Genomic DNA, 18696 nt, shown 5'->3' on the forward strand with positions numbered 1-18696 from the left:
AAGCCAGGTCTAGAACAATAAACCCAGGTTTTGAACTTAGTACAACAAGACCTCATGTCGTATCCCTAGTAGGAACGTTTGCTTGCATCATGTGCATTTAACTTTGGAGACTCAACACAGGGGTTGGGTCTGTCTAGGATAGGTGTACCCAAAATAACAGACCATCTTGATGCATCCTATATGCTACATGTTGCATTTCTTCGAGGGTAAAAGGGTCATTTGGCGGAGTAATCATAGTTGAGGGCAAATGAAAAAAATGAAAAAAAAAAGAAATAGAAAAAAAGAGAGGGTGACGTGTGAATAGAGTAGGGCCCAATTATGTTTTTTGTCACATTTTTTGTTAAGGAAAAAGAGCTTGAAAATTCAAAAAAAAATTGCGCTTTTTCATCGTTTTTCGAATATCAAAAAAAAAGGGAAAAGGAAAATCCAAAAAAAGTGTTGCATGTTTCATCATTTTCAAGGAAAGGACAAAAAATATATTTTCTCTAAATTAGTTGTTTTTGTTTTAATTCCCGCCTGTATCCGATCTGCCCGAACTACGCATACCTGATTCTCGTCTTTCGGGGCGTGATACGTAGGCAACCCACATAGGGTTTGGTCTTCCTAGTAAATCTTAGGTTCTTGTCTTTGCGGGGTCTTAGCCAAGTTTTGCATTTTTAGCCACATAGGTTAGTTTTAGAAAAATAGTCACAATCTTGTCTTGCATGTGTCCAACAGAAAGGGTTGTTATCTCACATAGTGTTCTGGGTCTTTAACTTTATTTGGTCTTAATCTGCTATGTCTTTCCTGGCATTGCTGAATTTATCAAGTCGCAAAAAAGAACTCTCTTTGGAAAACAAGTGCACAGTTTTGTTATGAAAATGGGCTTTGATTATGGAAATGTCCTCATTCAGTCGGCTTTGATTGATATGTATGGGAAAATGATGACATTGAAAAATTCAGTTTTTGTATTTCAGAGCTCCCTCGAAATAAGCCTCAAATGTTGTAATTCAATGATGTCATCTTTGCTGCATCTTGGTGTCCCCAAGATATGTTGAGTTGTTCCGTTGGATGGTTTGTGAAAATATTGCATCTGATGAAGTGAGTCTGTCCTTAACAATAAAGTCATTATCATTGTATAGCTGTGATTTGTTACATCGATGTGCAATCAAATTAGGTTTTGATTTTGATATTATGGTATTATGTTCTCTGATTGATGCATATTCAAGATCTGGACAGATTAGGTACTCTCAGAAGATTTTGAAGCATTTTCTTCACCTAATATCATCGGTTTCACTTTAATAATTAATGCATATGCTCGGAAAGGAATGGGAAGTGAATGTCTTGGATTGTTTGAAGAAATGATCCAAAAGGGAGTAAAACCAGATGAAGTAACATTCTTGTGTATGCTGTTGGGTTGCAACCATTTAGGTTTAGTTGAAGAGGGGAAAAGGATTTTTGAGTCAATGAGACTTCATGGGGTCTTGCCGGACAGGCGGCACTATTCTTGTATGGTGGGTCTTCTGGGCCGTGCAGGTTTTAGTCATTGAAGTAGAAGAGTTGCTAAACCACGCATCATCGACAGGAGATTCTGTGGTTTGGAGCTCACTTTTGCGAAGTTGTAGGATTCATCAAAATGAGCATGTTGGAAGAAGAGCAGCTACAAATTAATGGATCTTGAGCAAGGGGATCCTTCAGTTTAGTTACAGGCCTCAAATTTTTATTCTGAAAATGGAAGGTTCGAGACTGCAATATATTTGAGAGATTGCAGTTGCGAGGAAGATGAGCAGAGATATTAGCTATAGTTTAGTTCGAGACTGTATAAACTTTTTCTTGAAAAAATATATATCTATCAGAATGGACACTTCCTCTGCCTTTATAGTTTTGTGTTAAAGCTGCATGTATATTAAGTATGTATGCGGAAAGGAAAATATTATGTTCCAGTGGCAAAATAGGTCTTACAGATAGCTGTGGGTTCTTGTAATCAGTGTAATGCAAACAAATGATAATATATGTTGAAGATGTGATTTTGAGTACAGATTACCATCTTAAATTGATCCATATAATTCAGGCCATTATGATTAGATTACTCTAACTTATGTGATGTAGTATAGGTAACTAGCTAGGTAGAGAGGTTTTGAGTTTGCAAGGTTTTCAATTTCGGTATCAACTGGTGTAACTGATGCTGGGATTCGGAGTTCAATGTATATTGAAGTTTCAACAAATGATTACATGATACCTTCTAAATGCAATTCTTAAGGTATCAGCTTAATAAAGAGAAAGCAGACTGGATGATCATTGCTGCTGCAAAATTTGCAGGCTGGTTTCCCTCAACGAGATTGATTATCCCAAACTTAGTCATGTGGGATTTGGTCTAGTCTTAGGAGAAGACGGGAAACGGTTCCGTACGCGAAGTACTAGGGTGGTGAAGCTGGTTGATTTGCTTGATGAGGCCAAAACTAGTGTAAATTAGCACTTGAAGAGAGAGTTAAGGCTAAAGAATGGACAGCTGAGGAACCGGATCAATCTGCTGAAGCAGTAGGATATGGTGTTGTTAAATATGTTGACTTGAAAAACAACAGGCTGACTAATTACACCTTCAATTTTGATCAGATGCTTAGTGATAAGGGAAATGCCACTGTGTATCTGTTGTATGCGCATGCTCGCATTTGTTCGATCATCAGGAAGTCAGGCAGAGATACAGATGAGTTAAAAAGAGTGGGGCGATGGATTTGGCTCATCAAGATGAACGTGTGTTAGGACTCCATTTGCTCCCAATTTCCTGAAATTGTTGAAGAAGCTTCTATCAATCTTTTGCCAAACCTTTTGTGTATCTTCACGAATTGTCTGAAGACTGCACAAAAGTTTGCACCAATTGTCAGGTGGTTGGTTCAGCGGAAGAAACAAGCAGGCTTCTGCTGTGTAAGGCAATAGTTGTTGTGATGAGAAAGTATTTCCATCTAGTGCGTGTGGGTCTACTTACATGAAGTTGCTTAAGGAGATTTTTTTTATGTTAGAGTCTGTTTTATTTTCTAGTTTTGTATAATAATGTCAAGTCTTTTAGGTGATATTAGAGTCTCATAGACTAGTACAGTAAGGTCGAGTCTTTTGTTATGGTATTTCTTATTCTGTATTTGAAAAATGTGTAATAAATCAAAAATCCAAAAAAACCAAAAAAAAAAAGAAATTTTGCATTTTTTATATTTTCATTATAAGTTTTCTTCAGAATACTAATTCTAGAAATGAAAACAAAATTTCCTTTGAGGTTGTTTTTCTTTTAGACAATTAATATCAAAATAAAAATTGTTTTTATATTTTCTTTTAGTACATTAAAACCAAAAATTCAAAAAAAAAAAAGAGAATTTTCTTTAGTACCGCTTTAAAAGTTTTCTTTTAAGATATTAATTTAAAAAATCCAAAAAAAATTTCTTTTGTGGTTTTTCTTTGGGAAATTGATGAAAAATAACTTGAAAAAAAAAGTTCTTTTATTTTTACTAGAACTTTAGGACATTGTACATATAAGAAAAAGAAAATAACAATACTTTTTCTTTGGTTTATTTTAAGAATTTCTTCCTTAGGTAATTAAAAATTCAGATCCAAAAACAGTTTTTTATAATTCTTGTTTCGAAATCCTTTTCTTCAGGATATCAAGTGAAAATTTAAAATATTTTTCTTTGGTTTAGCCTTTAGATTTCCTTCTTAAAAAAGAAAAAATATTTTTTTCTTGTAGGGTTTTTCCTCAATAATTTTCCATAGAGTATTTGTTTCAAAAGGGAAAAATATATATGCTCGTTAAGCTTGAGTTCAGAATATGTTATTGAACATTAAGTCTATAAAAAGAAATAAAGATTTGATTCTTTTATTTCTCTTTTCTCATCAGAGTAGTCATTAAGAAAAAAAAAGGAGAATGTTAGTTTGTTTCCTTTATTCTTGATTTTCCAGAACTACGCAAAGGTCTGATTCATGCGGCGCCATGATACGTAGTCAACCTACATAGGGTTCGATCGAATTATTTTTTTATTTATTAAAAGGAAAAAAACAACCAAAAAAAAGGAGATGAAATCATGGGATGTGAAAAATGAGCAGGAAGAAAAGAGCGATAATCAGAAAGAAAAAAAGGAATGAAAATGAGCGAGGTAAGAAGTGAGAGCAAAGAAAAGAAAAGATAAGATTCAAATGGACAAATTGGGATGATGTCAAGTGACCTTGTGAGCCTCGAAGTCATTCTTGAACCGTTAATTGTTGCTAGGTGCATTGCACGAAATGTGATATTTTTAGTTGTTAAATGCCCTAACGCTAACATGGTGACTTCATTTTCTTCCTCTTTGTTCTCCTCATTATAGCAGAAGGGTGGTTGGTTTGTGGTTCTTAAGGTAACTCGTCCATACAACACAAGGTCAAAGGGCAAGGTAGCCATGGCTAGCAAAAACTTGGGCACAAGAGTTGTTAACCCATCAAGGGAGTTTGTGGAGTCGGAGTCTGAATTAAAAGAGGAGGTCCAAAGGATGAAACAACAGATGGCAAAAATGTATCAGTCTTGGATCAGGGGGCATCCTCCACCTTCATTCCCCACTAACTACAATGAAAACCCTGCAACTATCCCACCACTATCACAAATCCAGATTCCCACTACTGCTGATATCACCCCACAACTTTTTCACAATCTACCCGCCAAAACCACCTCGTATCCCGCTCCTTTGGCCACTCATGCTCTTGTAGATCCTCTCCCAGCTACTTTTCCTCGATCCTCTAACGAGGCTGTGTTCAAAGTCCCTAATGCCCAACACTATGCTTCAAAATAACTTTCAAAGTCTCAGATTCATACTCTCCCGCTCCTCATTTTGAACCTCCCGGTGAAACTGAAAAACTTGCTAAGACAGAGGAGCAAGATGAGATATCCAGGAAGGTGAAAATCTTAGAGCAGTCTTTAAGAAATATGCAAGGGATAGGGATCCAGATGAGCGTGGCTTACAAAAACTTGTGCTTGTTTCCTGACGTCCAACTGCCTGATGGGTTTAAGATGCCAAAGTTCGATTTATATGATGGACATGGAGATCCCATGGCCCATTTGAGAGGCTACTGCAGTAAGATGAGAGGCGTCAGTGGGAAAGACAAATTATTGGTGGCGTATTTCAGTCAAAGTCTGAGTGGGACAGCTCTAGAGTGGTACACCCGCCAAGATGCTAGCAGGTGGTACACGTGGGATGATATGGCTCAGGCCTTTGCCATGCACTTTCAGTACAATATAGAAATTGTCCCAGATCGCATGTCCCTCGCCAAGATGGAAAATAAGCCTAATGAAAGCTTTAGGGAATACGGGCTTAGATAGAGAGAGCAAGCTGCCAGAGTCCATCCTCCCATGGAAGAAAAAGAGATGGTCGAGTACTTTTTTCAAGCTCAAGAACCAACTTACTTTGGGCATTTGATCACGGCTGTGGGTAGGTCTTTTAATGATGGGGTAAAAATGGGAGAAATGGTGGAAGATGGGTTGAAGTCTAGCAAGATCATGAGTTATTCTGCTTTAAAAGCCACAACACAAGCAATTCAGAATGACACAGGAAGCTTGCTGGGTCAGAAGGAACATGATGATTTTGCCATGGTTGTTTCAGAGTCACGACGTAGACCAAAGGGTCCACATCACCAATATACTCAGCCTCAACTCCAACCCCAAACCTGTCCCCGAGCTCCACATAATCCACCTCAGTATTATCCTCCGAACAATGTCCGGTCATATGTCCAACCACCAGGTCACCCCCTATGGCGAGCGCCAGCACCGCATAATGCATTCTTGCCTTCACAACATTTTCGAGCACCTAACAACCCTAGAAAACAGGGGCAGTGAAGGTAACAAAGGCAAAGAAATAGTTTCACGCCGATTGGGGAGTCCTACACAAGCTTGTTTGAAAGGTTAAAGCATTCTGGCCTGATTGAGCCGCTCCTCGGCTATACTCCAGACCCATATGCAAAAGGCTTTGATCCTACTGTACGATGCATGTACCACTCTAATGTCCAATGGCATAGCATTGAATATTATCGTTCTTTGAAAAGGGAAATAGAAAGAATGATTCAAGAAGGGGTAATTGTGATCAATGACAGTGACAGGGAGAATGCGAACCCTCTTGGGAACTTGCTGACTGAAGTTAAATATTGAAGTTGTTAATGGTTTTGGCAATATTGATGTGGAACCCAGTGGATAAGATGTAGTGCTTGGTAATTGGAAAGACGCTCCATCTCTTGGCTAGATGGAGAGGAGTCTTGGTGGTTTATTTTGTTGTCATTTCTGTTGTCCGGGTTATTTTCAGGGTTGTAATCCGGATATTGTCTTGTGATGCAAACCCTTCTATCCTTTTATTTTGCCTAGTTTATTTTTCGTAGTAACTCGTTTAGTGTTGTCCATCAGGGTTGTAGCCCAGTTTAGTTTTCTTGTTTTGTTGTTCAAACCCTTTCACCATCTGTCTAATGCAATTTTCTGTTTTCTGTTATTTTGAGTCATTTTTGTTTAGTTCTCTTTTCCTTTTATAGTCATTTTCCTGTTGACTCTAGTGACATGACATGCACTCATAATTCTCAACCTAGTCTTAAAAAGTTAGTTTAGTCATGAAGCAATGAAACAATTATGAAGATGATAGGGATATCTGAGGGAAAAGGTAAAGGCATTTTGAGATCAATTCAAGCCCGAATTATGGAACTGGAGCAGATAGAACAAAAAGAAATACTATTGAAATGCATCATGCCGCATCAGGTTGAAGCTAAAGGCAAGTTTGCCCCAAATTGGCAGGGGTCGTTCATCGTAATGAGAGTGTTCTCCAATAGTGCTTCGTATTTAACAGATATAGAAGACAAATGTGTAGATATGGCTATCAATTCTGATGAAGTCAAAAGATATTACGTATGATTTCTTTGGTTTGTTTAATTGTGTTGTTTGTGTTTGGCATGCTTTGAATATTGAAATGACGAAGGCATTTTATTCTGCTATCTAAACACTTTATCCTTTATCACCCCTTTGAGCCTTATTTATTTTCTTTCATATTCCTCTTTTGGAATCAGAACCAGAGTTTAGAAATGTGATATAGAAAAAGGGAGGAAAAAAAAAGAGAAAAAGAAAAGGAAAAATGGAAAAATAGTAAAGAAAAGAAAAGAAAATGAAAAAAGAGAGGAAAAAGAAAAGAAAAGAAAGATCACAACAAAGCAATTTCTATGACATGAACTACGTTCGACCTGATTCCTTTTAAGGATACGTAGGCAGTCTCACGGTTCGGTCCCATCAAAATAAAAATTCAAAAGTCCCCAAGCAAAGAAACTGGGGCAAAAGTTGTGTTTGTTGTAAGAAATCAGATTCCGAAAGTTGTAATTTTGAACCCATGTGAAATGTTTTGAGCCTTTGATATCCTTTCTTTTTAACCCTATCCAAAATCCCACTTTACGGTCCAAAGAAAGACCTTCCGATCAGTCTTCGAGAGATGCCAAGTCCAGCAAGGAGAGGTAATTCATATCAGGGGCAACACTCTGGTCCAAGCAGAAAAATAATGAAAATGACAGAGTCTTATTGGTGAAAACCCTTACGGGCACCGTAAGGCGACGGGAGCTAAGAGAAATCAAAAACGAGAGAGTCTTATTGGTAAAAACCCTCATGGGGACCGTAATGCGACGGTAAGTTGAGAACAAAATGAGAGAGGTTTGATGGGGAAAACCCTTCGGGCACTACAAGTCGAATAAGGATTGTGAATCAGATTGGGTAATCGGAGAATTGAAGCCCAGTTTCACGGTTTAGGGATATAACAGGAGTTGAACATCAGACTTGCTCAACAGAATAGGCCACAGGTGCATGTCATGGTCATTAGAGTTGGTATCCATATCTGATAGGTTTCTACTTTGTAGTTTTCTTGTTAGGAATCACCTTTTTCCTTTGTCCTTTACTTTGTTCCTTTTGTCTTGTTTACTTTCTCTTCCTGAGTCTGTTTGGTCAAAACAAGTGAGAAATGACTTCAAAATTTGCTACCAACTTTCCAATTGTACAAAACGGAGTTTGGCTAGCACATCAAAGTGGCATAAGTCAGGAAAGAACAACGTGCGCACTGAGTTGTTAACAATCAACATGCTTTGGGATTATGTGAAATACAAAGGTTTGGTATATATCAGTTCATGAACAATGCAACAGATAGAGGATGTTGGGTGAATGTATCAAAGGTATTCTCTGTGATGAGGTTGACAGAGAAATTGGTTAACCAACGACAAGCAAGGTCTTCCAAGCGGAAATCAAAGTTATCATGGCAAGTGAAGGAGCAATAGACCGCAAGGCCAAGGCCAGTGGTTTAAGTCAAGAAAGAACAGCATACGCACTGAGTGGGTGGCAATTGACATGCTTTGGGATTCATGCGAGACACAAAGGTTTGGTAAATGTCAGTTCATGAGCAATGCAACAGATAAAGGGTATTGGGTATGAACGGAGAAGAGGTATTTTCTGTGATAAGGATGACAGAGAAAGTGGTTAGCAAGGTCTTCGAGTGGAAGTCAAAGTTATCATGGGAAGTGGAGGAGCAATCGCCCTCAAAGTCAGGGCCACAAACCAACCACCGCATTCTAAACTGACAAGATTTTTCTTTGATTGAAACAGGGGCAGAAAGTTTCGATTGTTTCGGAGAAACCCTCCGTAGGGGAAAAGCAAGCACCAGACAGGTTTAATCTTAAAAATTCTCAGGACCCTCCTGGACAATGGGACTTAGTTAAAATTCAAAACGTTCATGAGTAACAAGATCTAGCTAGGCTCTACCTTGAGGAAATATAAGTTTGGCTTTGAAGTTTTCATGCTTAGGATAAGATTCAATTTGAAATTTTAAGGACCCTCTTGAATAATGGGACTTAGTTTAATACCTCCCTTAGATGCTAACAGTTAGCATAAGTTTCACCATTAGGAAGTTGAATTTAGCTCTGAAATTTTCACCCTTAAGATGAGATTTGATTTTAAATTTCAGGACCCTCCTGGATAATGGGATTTAGTTTTTAAATTTTCAGGACCCTCCTGATAATGGGATTTAATTTTAAAATTTCAAGGCCCTCCTGGATAATGGGATTTAATTTTAAATTTTTAGGACCCTCCTGGATAATGGGATTTAGTTTTTAAAATTTTAGGACTCTCCTGGATAATGAGATTTAATTTTAAATTTTCAGGACCCTCCTGAATAATGGGACCTAGCTTTAAAATTTCCATTGGATAACAAAATATAGCGTAAGTTCTGGTGTAGGGTAATATAATCTAGCCGTAAAATAGTCACTCATAAGATAAAACTTGACTTTTGGATTTTTAGGACCCTCCTGGATAATGGGATGTAGCTTTAATACTTTCTTAGATAACAAGATGTAGCGGAAGTAATACCTTCAGAAGATATAACTTAGATTTAAAATTGTCGTTTAATTAAGAGTTGTCAGGACCCTCCTGGATAATGGGGTGTAGTTTAAAGATCGGCTTAGATAACAAGATGTAGCGAAAGTAATACCCTTAGGAAACGCACTTCCTAGTTTAGACCATATGAGTTTTAGTCACTGAAGTTCTCACCCCTAGGAGACGCACTTCCTAGTCTCGGTCATTTAAATTCATTCCTAGGAGACGCACTTCCTAGTTTAAGTCATTGATGTTCCACCCCTAGGAGACGCACTTCCTAGTCTTGGTATTTCAAGTTATATTACGTTGTAGGAGACGCACTTCCTAAATTGAGATTTTACCACTAGGAGACGCACTTCCTATTTGGTTCATTTAAGTTCATTCCTAGGAGACGCACTTCCTAGTTTGAGTCATTGATGTTTCACCCCTAGGAGACGCACTTCCTAGTCTGGGTCTTTCAGATTATATTTTTGCTTTAGGAGACGCACTTCCTAAATTGAGATTTTCCCCTAGGAGACGCACTTCCTAGTCTAGTTCATTTAAGTTCATTCATAGGAAATGTACTTCCTGGTTTGAGTCATTGAAGTTTCGCCCATAGGAGACGTAATTCCTAAAGTGAGAATTCACTAATAGGAGACGTAGTTCCTAGTTTGAGTCGTTAAAGTTTCACCCATGGGAGACGCACTTCCTAGTATAGGTCTTTCCGACTATATTTTGTTTTAGGAGACGCATTTACTAAATTGAGTTTCACCCCTAGGAGACGCACTACCTAGTCTGGGTCTTTCGGGTTATATTTTTTCTTTAGGAGACACACTTCCTAAATTGAGATTTTCCCTTAGGAGACGCACTTCCTAGTCTGGTTCATTTAAGTTCATTCATAGGAAACGCACTTCCTAGTTTGAGTCATTAAAGTTTTACCCCTAGAAACGCACTTCCTAGTCTGGGTCTTTCAGGATATACCTGTAGGAGACGCACTTCCTAAATTGAGATTTCCCTCTAGCAGACGCACTTCCTGGTTTTGATCCATACAAGTTTTACCCGTAGGGAACGCACTTCCTAGTTTGGTTCATTCAGGTTTTATTTTTAGAAGACGCATTTGCTAGTCAAAAGTTTTGGGTTTTACTCATAGGGGACGCACATCCTGGTCTAGTCATTAGTTTACTCTCATCATTGCATCAATAGTATAAGTGGTTTACAATATTGCTAACAACTCACAAATCTTCCTAGTGCAAACTGGGGCAGAAAATTTTGTTTGTTTTGTTTGGTTTGATGAAATCAGGCGCCCACCTGGAGAACAAGGGAATACATTTCAAGTTCAGCAATCAGGCACCCACCTGGAGAACAAGGGAATATAGTTCGAGTTTTGGCAATCAGGCGCCCACCTGGAGAACAAGGGAATACATTTCTAGTTCAGCAATCAGGCACCCACCAGGAGAACAAGGGAATACATTTCAAGTTCAGCAATCAGGAGCCCACTTGAAGAACAAGGGAATATATTTCAAGGTTTAGCAATCAGGCATTTACCTGGAGAATAAGGGAATTTACTTTAGAACACATAAACTCGCGGCAAGAATGTGAGTCCACAGTCCGAGGTGATCAACAGATGTTAGCCACAATAAATAAAAAAAGAGAAAGGCAAGAAGTGAATCCAGATGCAGAAGTTGATGAAAATGTGAGCTGCTTGAGACATTGTTGAAGTCATAAGCATGGTATGTCCGGTTTTGGTCTGGAAAGCTGAAGAAGAATGAACTAGCACCTGCAACTAGCAAGCGTCAAGGTTCAAATCCAAAGTCTGCATGAAGAACCATTCAAGACTCAAGATTAAGCTTCAGAAGACTTATAGATAGGAATCTTATAACTCGTAGTTGGCAGGCTTAGCTAGTCTTTTTCATGTTTTGATTTTTGATGTAATAACAGGACCGCGGACCGGAACCTCGGCGGAACAGCACCTCGACCGGCTCTTTACCTCGGCATACTCCATCATCTCACTCACCTCTGAACTACATGTGGCCTGATTCCTCTAATAGCCAAGGATATGTAGGCAGCTTAGATACCAGAGCTCGGTCACATTCCCCTCTCTCTTAGTTTTAGTCTTTCCAAATAAGGGTCGGGTCAAAAAACCTGTCTAGTCGTTCTTTGTCTGAAAATACTTCGTCTTTTCAGTCAAAGAGGGGCAGCTGTAGACATGTGATTTTTGACCCTCTCCAAGATTTTTCATATTTTAGCTCGAAAATATTTAATTTAGGCCTAATATAGCTATTTCAACTATTTTTGACTTCTTTACCTTATTTTCGTCATAAAAATGGAAAATTACAACAACAAAAAAAATTAGTCTGTATCTTTCATAAATTTAAATAAAAATATACAAAAAATAGTACCTTATTTTTTATCTTTACATAATCTTGAAAATACAAAAAATATATACAATAGTTTCATGTTAGCTTTTGCATTATGTAGTATTTTTATCTTATTTTGAAAGGAGTCGATTAAGGTGTTGGATCATAATTTTAAGAGTTTTAGAACCAAGTTCTTGGCCCAATTCGGATTAGTCCATTAATCCTAGGGACCCTTCTAAACTCTTCTTTGGAACAAAAACAAATAAAAAACACCCTAAGGACCTAATACACAAAAGACCTAGGGACTAATAGGAAAAATACACAAAAATACACCTAAACCTAGACTCTACCTATAAAGTAATGCTTAAAAAATCTAAAAGAGAAGAAATAATGCTGAAGAAGGGAGACAAGAAGCTGCGCAGCTTTCATCAAGCATCCCTCCCCCAGCGTAGTTTTTCGGTTCTTTTTCACAAAGAAAGAAAAGCCAAAAAACTATCTCGTCGATTCCTCTTTCTTCTTCAGCGAAACACCCATCGCCATTCCTCTTCATCTTCACAAACCAAGCACCCCTGAAACTCACCGCAACGACCAAGCGACAACCAGCCCCAAACAACCAACAAAACAGCAGCTCAACCGCTACCAATTTCAACTGAAAATAGTCCAAAAATGGACATCAAAACCCAGCTGTAAACCTCACTTCAAAACACCGAAAACCAGTCACAAAAATAGATGTTGACGAGGTCGTTTGCAGCGACATTCCAGTCCGATCGAGTCGAGTTCGCGGTTATGATTTTTAGTCCTTGGTGGAACAAAAGCTCGATTTGCTTTGTAATCTGAGCTCGAGATCTTTCAAATCAATTATTGCGGTTGCTTGAGGTGTAACAGGTGCGATTGTGATTCTAGGCACTCCGAATATTGATTTAGTCTCTATTTTCATTTGCTATATATAAAGGTCCATTTCTCTCTTCTTTGTCTCACTGATTTAATTGACTCAAAGTGATCTTCCCTTTATGGTTGAATATGTTCAATTTATGGTATTGTCACCTAAATCTATCAGATTTTGATGTGAATAACTGAAATTTTTCTCATGTCTAAATTCTCGACCGCTGTAAATAATTGTTCATGTAATTAGGGTGGATCCATGTGTTTGTTGGTTTTATAATTGAAACTCTTCTTCTGTTTAATTAACGAAATTCGTGCTTGGCCATGTGAATCATTGTTACTCTCAGTCACATTAATTTGTTAGCAGTGAATGGGAATGCTTCGAATGTATACGGAGAAACTATTAAGCATTGAAATGGTTTGGACTACGTAATGCTATTCTTTTAGTCTTTTATTTTGTAGCAGCTTTCGTTTCAATAGTTTTGCAAATATGGCATCCAGTTTTATTAATCACGTTTGTCCTCTCAAAGAAAATAGTGAACAATAGCTAAATGTCAACTTCCTCTCAAATGGATACAGTTAGACGTATTAGATAGAATCGTAGTCTTTTATCATTTTTTTTCATTCTTGTCATTAGCTATTTGTAATTGATTGATTACTAAATACCCCCGATGCAATAATCTCAAAGTAGTCTAGAAAAATAATTCATGAAAATCCGTAGTTCATTTTAGTTGAGTAAAGCCTTATGGAATAAGTGGAGGCGTGCCATGCCAAACAAAATCTCAAAATGCATGGCCCTCATTTAATTAATTTTAATCAATTAGAAATCGAGACGTGCTATTTAGTTGAATTTCCATGGCCCTCGCAAAGTTGTTAACGCGTAGTTGCTTTAGGCGCGTCATCTTATAATATTACCTTCCTAAACTCAGGTGCGCATTTTATGTGACCCAAGTCAAAATCTTAAAACGTTGACTAAAATGTGTTTAGGATTGCGGGTGCATTTCATGTGGCGTGATCCAAAGGCACGTTTTAAATGACGTTCAAACTTCTTCGAAAATTAATTAAAAGCGGTCAAAAGTTAAAAATGGCATCATAGGTTAAAATGTGTTTCTAAAATCAGATAATTAAGCCGAATATAACAGTTAAGCGACCGTTCTAGATCCACGAAACTCGGGAATGCCTAACACCTTCTCCCGGGTTAATAGAATTCCTTACTCAGATTTCTGGTTCGCAGGCTGTTAAACAGAGTAAATCCTTTCCTCGATTCAGGATTTGAACAGGTGACTTGGGACACCATAAAATTATCCCAAGTGGCGACCCTGAATCTTTAAATGAAATAATCATGTTTCGATTGTCCTTTAATTGGAAAAACTCTCTTATGCCCTTTCCCGGAGGGTGTAGGTAAAAAGGAGATGTGACAGCTCTGGCGACTCTGCTGGGGATTGAACCCAGAATCTCTGGTTCAAGGTTCAAGAATTCGAGCTTAGAATAATTGTTATAGTTGTCTTTATCCATTATCTGAATTTGTTACATGATTTGGGCCTAATGTGCTAATTGATTGATTTTACCGCTTTGATATTCCGTGAACTGTATATAAACTGTTGTGAAATCCCTCTTCTCTTTGAGTCTTCTAAATCATGAAGAAGTGTGCACTTCGTGTGACTTCTTTTCTGTTAGAGTCATATCCCAAATTTAGGACGAGGTTCGCACAAGTTGCATAGCCGGTGAAGCTTCTGTATTCCCGGTACGCTGCCCCCTCCCTCGGCTCGAGCTGTCCGCTCGGGTAAGCCAGGTCTAGAATAATAAACCCAGTTTTTGAACCTAGTACAACAAGACCTCATGTCGGATCCCTAGTAGGAACGTTTGCTTGCATCATGTGCATTTAACTTTGGAGACTCAACACAGGGGTTGGGTCTGTCTAGGACAGGTGTACCCAAAATAACAGACCATCTTGATGCATCCTATATGCTACATGTTGCATTTCTTCGAGGGTAAAAGGGTCATTTGGCGGAGTAATGATAGTTGAGGGCAAATAAAAAAAAGTAAAATAAAAAAAAGAGAGGGTGAAGTGTGAATAGAGTGGGGCCCAATTATGTTTTTTGTCACATTTTTTGTTAAGGAAAAAGAGCTTGAAAATTCAAAAAAAAATTGCGTTTTTTCATCGTTTTTCGAATATCAAAAAAAAAGAGGGAAAAGGAAAATCCAAAAAAAGTGTTGCACGTTTCATCATTTTCAAGGAAAGGACAAAAAATATATTTTCTCTAAATTAGTTGTTTTTGTTTTAATTCCCGCCCGTATTCGATCTGCCCGAACTACACATACCTGATTCTCGTCTTTCGGGACGTGATACGTAGGCAACTCACATAGGGTCCGGTCTTCCTAGTAAATCTTAGGTTCTTGGCTTTGCGGGGTCTTAGCCAAGTTTTGCATTTTTAGCCATATAGGTTAGTTTTAGAAAAATGGTCACAATCTTGTCTTGTATGTGTCCAACAGAAAGGGTTGTTGTCTCACATAGTGTTCTGGGTCTTTAACTTTATTTGGTCTTAATCTGCTATGTCTTTCCTGGCATTGCTGAATTTATCAAGTCGCAAAAAAGAACTCTCTTTGGAAAACAAGTGCACAGTTTTGTTATGAAATTGGGCTTTGATTATGGAAATGTCCTCATTCAGTCGGCTTTGATTGATATGTATGGGAAAATGATGACATTGAAAAATTCAGTTTTTGTATTTCAGAGCTCCCTCAAAATAAGCCTCAAATGTTGTAATTTAATGACGTCATCAAGGTATGTTTCAGCTGTTCCGTTGGATGGTTTGTGAAAATATTGCATCTAATGAAGTGAGTCTGTCCTTAACAATAAAGTCATTATCATTGTATAGCTGTGATTTGTTACATCGATGTGCAATCAAATTAGGTTTTGATTTTGATATTATGGTATTATGTTCTCTGATTGATGCATATTCAAGATCTGGACAGATTAGATTCTCTCAGAAGATTTTGATGCATTTCCTTCACCTAATATCATCGGTTTCACTTTAATAATTAATTCATATGCTCGGAAAGGAATGGGAAGTGAATGTCTTGGATTGTTTGAAGAAATGATCCAAAAGGGAGTAAAACTAGATGAAGTAACATTCTTGTGTATGTTGTTGGGTTGCAACCATTTAGGTTTAGTTGAAGAGGGGAAAAGGATTTTTGAGTCAATGAGACTTCATGGGGTCTTTCCGGACAGGCGGCACTATTCATGTATGGTGGGTCTTCTGGGCCGTGCAGGTTTAGTCATTGAGGTAGAAGAGTTGCTAAACCACGCATCATCGACAGGAGATTCTGTGGTTTGGAGCTCACTTTTGCGAAGTTGTAGGATTCATCAAAATGAGCATGTTGGAAGAAGAGCAGCTACAAATTAATGGATCTTGAGCCAGGGGATCCTTCAGTTTGGTTACAGGCCTCAAATTTTTATTCTGAAATTGGGAGGTTCGAGACTGCAATATATTCGAGAGATTGCAGTTGCGAGGAAGATGAGCAGAGATATTAGCTATAGTTTAGTTCGAGACTGTATAAACGTTTTCTTGAAAAATGTATATCTATCAGAATGGACACTTCCTCTGCCTTTATACTTTTGTGTTAAAGCTGCATGTATATTAAGTATGTATACGGGAAGGAAAATATTATGTTCCAGTGGCAAAATAGGTCTTACAGGTAGTTGTGAGTTCTTGTAATTAGTGTAATGCAAGCAAATGATAATATATGTTGAAGATGTGATTTTGAGTACAGATTACCATCTTAAATTGATCCATATAATTCAGGCCATTATGATTAGATTACTCTAACCTATGTGATGTAGTATAGGTAACTAGCTGGGTAGAGAGGTTTTGAGTTTGCAAGGTTTTCAATTTCGGTATCAACTGGTGTAACTGATGCTGGGATTCGGTGTTCAATGTATATTGAAGTTTCAACAAATGATTTCGTGATACCTTCTAAATGTAATTCTTAAGGTATCAGCTTAATAAAGAGAAAGCAAACTGGATGATCATTGCTGCTGCAAAATTTGTAGGCTGGTTTCCCTCAACGAGATTGATTATCTCAAAGTTAGTCATGTGGGATTTGGTCTAATCTTAGGAGAAAACGGGAAATGGTTCCGTACGCGAAGTACTGGGGTGGTGAAGCTGGTTGATTTGCTTGATGAGGCCAAAACTGGTGTAAATTAGCACTTGAAGATAGAGGTAAGGCTAAAGAATGGACAGCTGAGGAACCGGATCAATCTGCTGAAGCAGTAGGATACGGTGTTGTTAAATATGCTGACTTGAAGAATAACAGGCTGACTAATTACACCTTCAATTTTGCTCAGATGCTTAGTGATTAGGGAAATGCCACTATGTATCTGTTGTATGCGCATGCTCGCATTTGTTCGATCATCAGGAATTCAGGCAGAGATACAGATGAGTTAAAAAGAGTGGGGCGATGGATTTGGCTCATCAAGATGAACGCGTGTTAGGACTCCATTAGCTCCCAATTTCCTGAAATTGTTGAAGAAGCTTCTATCAATCTTTTGCCAAACCTTTTGTGTATCTTCACGAATTGTCTGAAGACTGCACAAAATTTTGCACCAATTGTCAGGTGGTTGGTTCAGCGGAGGAAACAAGCAGGCTTCTGCTGTGTGAGGCAACAGTTGTTGTGATGAGAAAGTGTTTCCATCTATTGGGTGTGGGTCTACTTACATGAAGTTGCTTAAGGAGATTTTTTTTATGTTAGAGTTTGTTTTATTTTCTAGTTTTGTATAATAATGCCAAGTCTTTTAGGTGATATTAGAGTCTCATAGGCTAGTACAGTAATGTCGAGTCTTTTGTTATGGTATTTCTTATTCTGTATTTGAAAAATGTGTATTAAATCAAAAATCCAAAAAAAAAAACAAAAAAAAAGAAATTTTGCATTTTTTATATTTTCGTTATAAGTTTTCTTTAGAATACTAATTCTAGAAATGAAAAAAAAAATCCTTTGAGGTTGTTTTTCTTTTAGGCAATTAATATCAAAATAAAAATTGTTTTTATATTTTCTTTTAGTACATTAAGACCAAAAATTCAAAAAAAAAAAAAGAGAATTTTTTTTAGTACCGCTTTAAAAGTTTTTTTTAAAGATATTAATTCCAAAAATCCAAAAAAAAATTCTTTTGAGGTTTTTCTTTGGGAAATTGATGAAAAATGACTTGAAAAACAAAGTTCTTTTATTTTTACTAGAACTTTAGGACATTGTACATGTAAGAAAAAGAAAATAACAATACTTTTTCTTTGGTTTATTTTCAGAATTTCTTCCTTAGGTAATCAAAAATTCAGATCCAAAAACAGTTTTTTATAGTTCTTGTTTCAAAATCTTTTTCTTCAGGATATCAAGTGAAAATTCAAAATATTTTTCTTTGGTTTAGCCTTTAGATTTCCTTCTTAAAAGAGAAAAAAAATATTTTTCTCATGTTGGGTTTTTCCTTAATAATTTCCCATAGAGTATTTGTTTCAAAAGGGAAAAATATATATGCTCGCTAAGCTTGAGTTCAGAATATGTTATTGAACATTAAGTCTATGAAAAGAAAAAAAGATTTGCTTCTTTTATTTCTCTTTTCTCATCAGAGTAGTCATTAAGAAAAAAAAGGAAAATGTTAGTTTGTTTCCATTATTCTTGATTTTCCAGAACTACGCAAAGGTCTGATTCATGCGGCGCCATGATACATAGGCAACCTACATAGGGTTCGATCGAATTATTTTTTTATTTATTAAAAGGAAAAAAAACAACCAAAAAAAAGGAGATGAAATCATGGGATGTGAAAAATGAGATGGAAGAAAAGAGCGATAATCAGAAAGAAAAAAAAAAGGAAGGAAAATGAGCGAGCTAAGAAGTGCGAGCAAAGAAAAGAAAAGAGAAGATTCAAATGGATAAATTGGGATGATGTCAAGTGACCTTGTGACTCTCGAAGTCATTCTTGAACCGTTAATTGTTGCTAGGTGCATTGCACGAAATGTGATATTTTTAGCTGTTAAATGCCCTAACGCTAACATGATGACTTCATTTTGTTCCTCTTTGTTCTCCTCATAATAGCAGAAGGGTGGTTGGTTTGTGGTTCTTAAGGTAACTCGT

General features: G+C 37.3%; 4 pseudogenes; all 4 read left to right on the top strand.

Moving 5' to 3' along the window:
- Positions 1-771: 771 nt before the first annotated feature.
- On the top strand, positions 772-2353 carry LOC142165943 (pentatricopeptide repeat-containing protein At5g65570-like; annotated as a pseudogene).
- LOC107788806 (arginine--tRNA ligase, chloroplastic/mitochondrial-like) lies at positions 2226-3072 on the top strand (annotated as a pseudogene).
- Positions 3073-15123: 12051 nt separating this feature from the next.
- Positions 15124-16740, top strand: LOC107788807 (pentatricopeptide repeat-containing protein At1g06140, mitochondrial-like; annotated as a pseudogene).
- LOC142165944 (arginine--tRNA ligase, chloroplastic/mitochondrial-like) lies at positions 16600-17295 on the top strand (annotated as a pseudogene).
- Positions 17296-18696: the final 1401 nt, after the last annotated feature.

This window comes from Nicotiana tabacum, chromosome 11 (assembly GCF_000715075.1).
Source record: "Nicotiana tabacum cultivar K326 chromosome 11, ASM71507v2, whole genome shotgun sequence".
Lineage (NCBI taxonomy): Eukaryota > Viridiplantae > Streptophyta > Magnoliopsida > Solanales > Solanaceae > Nicotiana > Nicotiana tabacum.